Source organism: Citrus sinensis, chromosome 5 (genome assembly GCF_022201045.2).
Source record: "Citrus sinensis cultivar Valencia sweet orange chromosome 5, DVS_A1.0, whole genome shotgun sequence".
Taxonomy (NCBI): Eukaryota; Viridiplantae; Streptophyta; class Magnoliopsida; order Sapindales; family Rutaceae; genus Citrus; species Citrus sinensis.
Genome location: NC_068560.1, coordinates 13,087,553 through 13,092,425, shown reverse-complemented (window position 1 = coordinate 13,092,425; position 4,873 = coordinate 13,087,553). Strand labels below are relative to the sequence as shown.

General features: G+C 31.2%; 1 long non-coding RNA gene across 1 annotated transcript; it reads left to right on the top strand.

Annotated features, from left to right (window-relative positions):
• The first annotated feature begins 1,300 nt into the window (after positions 1–1,300).
• Positions 1,301–3,292, top strand: LOC127902170 (uncharacterized). The gene is made up of 3 exons (XR_008054707.1): positions 1,301–1,337; positions 2,089–2,152; positions 2,921–3,292. It is a non-coding gene; the product is annotated as an uncharacterized LOC127902170 (long non-coding RNA).
• The last annotated feature ends 1,581 nt before the right edge of the window (positions 3,293–4,873 follow it).

Below are 4,873 nucleotides of genomic sequence, written 5' to 3'. Positions count from 1 at the left end.
CATGGCAAAAGAGTAAGAGTATGGAAGAAGTTGAGTGATAACAACACCAGAGAGTGCATGGTTGTGAAAAACCCTCATTGATTTTTATATATGCGTCCAAACTCTTAATCTCATTTATTATAGCATCCGTGTGCAAAAACATAGAGTATTAGCTGCAATTTAATTGAATGTGAAGACTAGGTATCTTCGTATGACAGTGAGTGTAATGATGAAGGCTAATTATTTTCAAGTAACAAGGATTTTGCTCTACTGGAGAGGCTTTTCTGGAGACTCACTCATTGGTAGTCAATGAGAGTTAAGTTTTGGGTGCATGTATTTGGGTAATCGTAGCGATCAAGGTCTGGATTCTATTTGATAGGCAAGGTTTGACTTTGATGAGCTTTGTTTGACTTCAAATGCAGAGCAACGAGGTGAAGGGAAACAACGGCTAATCAACGGCAAGTGATGGTTAGTAAGAGGGAGTAGTCTTTGAGAGAGAGCACCGTTTGAGAAAGGGTTGTGAGTGTGAATGTGTGTATTACACACTTGATGTACAAAAAAAAGTGTGAAGGTTGTTTTGATTTGTGCATGAAATGATGTCGTTTTAGTAGGGTATGAAATGGAGTCATTTAACTTTTCAGTGTTTTAAGTTTTGTTTCCCTTTTATTTTATTTGTTTAGGTTAGTCAAACTTACTGTCAAACTCAAATTCAAAATGAAAATCTACTGTAAATACATGGTAGAAAAAATTTACATTGCTAATGAGTTAAAAATATTTGACAGCCTCAAAATTTATAATAACTACATATACTATATTTTCATGATAAAAGTAAATTTTGTCACATCTGTCATCTATCATATGTTTGTAATACAAACCCTCTTGTCCAAAAACTATCACATGGGGACTGTCGTTTAAGGTCATTGTTCTTGTAGTGGAAGTGTTGAATGTGATAGCAAATTGGCAATGAAACTTTGAAGCTTCTTTTATATATGATTGTGTGTTGTTGCTTTCTTGTTTTATTTATTTTGAGCTAACAAGTCCCTTTAGTATTAAAATAATAATAATAATATTTAATATTTAATTATAAGAGAAATAATGACATAAGTGATGATGCAATACTTAGACATAAGCAATGACATAAGTGATGATGTAAGACAAGTTTGTAGAGATAGATAAGAATTCTAGAATTTAGTAAAGTATTTATGAAGGATAATCTCAACCATTGATCAAGAGTTATGGTGGCAAAATCCTAGCCATCCATTAGCCTTAAGAAATCCTATCAATACCCCCTAGCCCCTTTCATTTGCAATCCAACTTAGGAATTAAAACATTTGTTTAGGAGAGAATCCAAGCGATTGGTAAGTTTACTCTTCTTATTCTCCACAAGATTTCCAATCACTCTATCTAGGGTTTATATTAGCATGATTTTAGATTGTTACAGATCATAATACATGATTTAAGGTGTGTTTAGGTTCTGTTTGGCATTATGATTTATTGTGGGTTTTATTAATCAACCCTTGGTGCATTAAGCACACTGGACAAATTCTAGACAATATGAGTATCTCGAATTCAAATGTATATTTTCTGAACAATTTTTCTTACGAACTTTATATTTCTAAAAACTAGGCATGTAGGGCTTATTGATTAAATTTTTTTTCATAAGATTTGACTTTGTTTTCAATTTTATATGGATTTTTGAAACTGATACTAATACACTGGAAAACTGTGATTCCAGCAAGGTGATTAGATTCACAAACTTATTTGTACTATTAAACTCGAAACATTCTGACATTTTATAATTTTTTTTTTAATTAGTATATGATTTTATAAAAATCTCAGAACACGTTCTGTTTGGTTAAGGTACTATTAAACAGTTTCGAATTTGTCAAGTAATAAATAGTCTTGAAAATATTTTTGGTATCGGATCCTCTTGAAAAATTATATGAGGTACCCATGGATGTCTAGAATGGTTCTATAGAATATTATGTCATTTTGATTTTTAGGTTAAGAGTTAAAATTCTGAGAATCAGACTAGTATGGGTATGAATTAGAAAATCAGATTCTTAGGATAAGTTATTGATAGTTATATCTTATCTTATATTTGTTAAGGTGTTGAAGGTGATTGAGGCTTTTAGAGACTTCGAGGTGTGTTAGTTCAAATTCCTTTCTTGAGGTAAGAAACTTCATTACTACTTAGAAGATTAATAGATTTTCATAAACAAATCAGTTTATAAAAATGTTTCCAAATCTAAATTCTTTTAACAAAATATTTTATAAATGCTTTTCAATATCTAAATTATTTTATGACATGACTACCTTTTATAATTTTGTCTATGAAATATTTTCAAGCCTAAATTGTTGCTATGGACTTTCATGAATCTGATATGAATATTTTGTGCTTATGTATGATTTCAATTATTTATGATTTTATGGGGACCACCTCTTGAGACAATATGGGGGCCACCTCTTGAGGGCTAAAGCATCACAAAGTGTCACATATAGTGTAAAGTGCCACGTATAAGTCATTATATTTTGGCTCATTGTCCGTAGTTATTCTGATTCTGATTCTGATTGTATTATACGACATATTTGTTCTGGACCAGTACTGGATTTCTGTTCTGAGTGTGCACACGATATTCTGATTCTGTTTTGGTCGAGTCACCTGGACTATAGGTGACACTATGTGACATGAGCTAACCATCTGCTTTCTATGTACGTGTTATATGATTTGCTTTCATAATTGATTATTCTTTTGATATTATGAATTACCATGAATTTATGTCATCTTATTGAAATAATTACCATGAATTTATTAATCTGTAACATATGTTTTTAATGAAAGAAGGCTTGCAATATTTTTGGTATCGATACAGCTAGTGTGTTAGGAATGATTTTACTTACTGAGTGGACGGCTCACCCCTCGTCATTATTTTTTTTGCAGATTAAGTTCCTTTTGAGAAGTGTGCTTAGCTTTGGAGTTAATGATTTCGTTTCCTTTTGCTATTTGAATAAGAGAAGAAATAGACTCATGTTTCATTTTAGTATATTTCTGTAATGAACTTGTAATTTGGAGTTTTGAGATTTTTGTTATTTTTATGTTTCAGAAGGGATTGTTTAGTGTTAGACGTATGAATTTGTGGATTTATTTGAATAAGAATTTGAGGTATTTCAGTTTGAAATTTATGAGTAAGGATTAGGATTTGTAAGTAACCTCCTTCTTCATGTGCTCCGCACGTGTTAGATTTGGGGTGTTACATGTGGATTTGTAACTTGTAGTGGATTTCTAGACTATGTAATTTTATTTCATGTTGTACTTGGTGTGTAAATTTGGTGAAGCCAATTTAAGAGTGCCAAATGGACTAAAGGAGAGAAAATAGAAGGATGACATGTATCCTCAGATAAAATAATCTCCTAAAGGAGACTAAGGGATATTGTTGATGGTTAATTTTGGGCTAATGATAGAAGGACATGTGTCATATGAGAAGGATATTTGAAGGAAGCATCAAGTAGGCAAGGGCTTTAGGCTCCAATAAGAGGACTACCATCCGAGGACTAAGAGTAATGATAAGTGCTTAATTTTACATATGTTTTTATTACTTTCTTTGTTGTAATCTTTATATTAATCTTTCCATGTTTTACAAGAGTTTTTGACCCAAAGAAACAAAAAGGAATAGAAAACTATAAGCTAGTGTAGAGAATTGCCAGAATGCGACTTCATAAATTTTGATTGCTTCTTGAAAGAATCTTTGAGTTTTATTTACTTTATTGGGCTATATCAAACATCTAATAAGGTTGAGGATTAGATTTTAGCTATAAAGATTGATTTTTGAAAGGTTGGTTGGATTTCCAAATTAGGCCTACAATAAAAATGGATTTTGCAACTATTTTGACAAATAAGCCTATTTCCTTTGGTAAAAATCCAATTCTTGTAAGGAAGGGAGGTAAAAAAACGACTTTCATTATTCTTACAAGGATTAGGATATCAACTCTTTATAAGGAAACAAGTTAGACGCCCTTGAGAGAGAAGAAACATGAAGAATCAACTATAAAAGAGAGGAGATTGCAAGGAAGAAAGGGGTAGGCAAATTAAATAGAGGACTTGGCTAACATATCTATAATTTAATCCATAAGCTTTTATTTTTCTTGTCTTTTTTTACTTTTCTTTTAATGGATTTGATATTGAACAATTTAAACACGTGCAAGTAATTTAGTTATTGGCTAGGGTTGATTTCAAAACCCTAGACTTGAATTTTTATTCATCTTTCACTAGAAAATTTTATGTTTCACTAATTTTAATGTTTAAAATTTTCTATCTTGTTTGTTTAGTTGGCCAACTAGATGAATTTGATGGTGATTTTGATTTTTAATTTAGGGTCTTTGATGTCAAAGAACTAAACCTAAGTGGCAAATTGTTATCAAAATTATGGGATATTTTCTTTTGATTGCACGTGGAATATAATTCAAGATAAACAAATCAAGCTTGTGTGTATTATGCCATCAATGTTGCCTTTATAGTATCATTTTAGGTAGGTCTTCCACATACAATCAAACAAAAATATCCTATAATCTTGATCAGAATCTGCCAGTTAGGCTTAGTTCTTTGAAAATTATGGTTTATAACCCTAAACTAATAATCAAATATAAAATTTTTGAACACTAAAATCAGTTAAATATAAAATTTTCTAGAGAAAGATGAAGAAATTTTGATTGTTGAAACTTTAATAATAAAAATCTGTATCAATCGGACGCCGGTGATGATTACTAGAGTGCCGTCCCTCCATTAACTGCTCGGATAAGTTTTAAGTGTTTTTCCCAACAATCAGAGGGAAGGACAGAAGGATCAATCATATTGGTATCTGCACCAGTGTCAATAAACCCAATGACAGGAACAGGT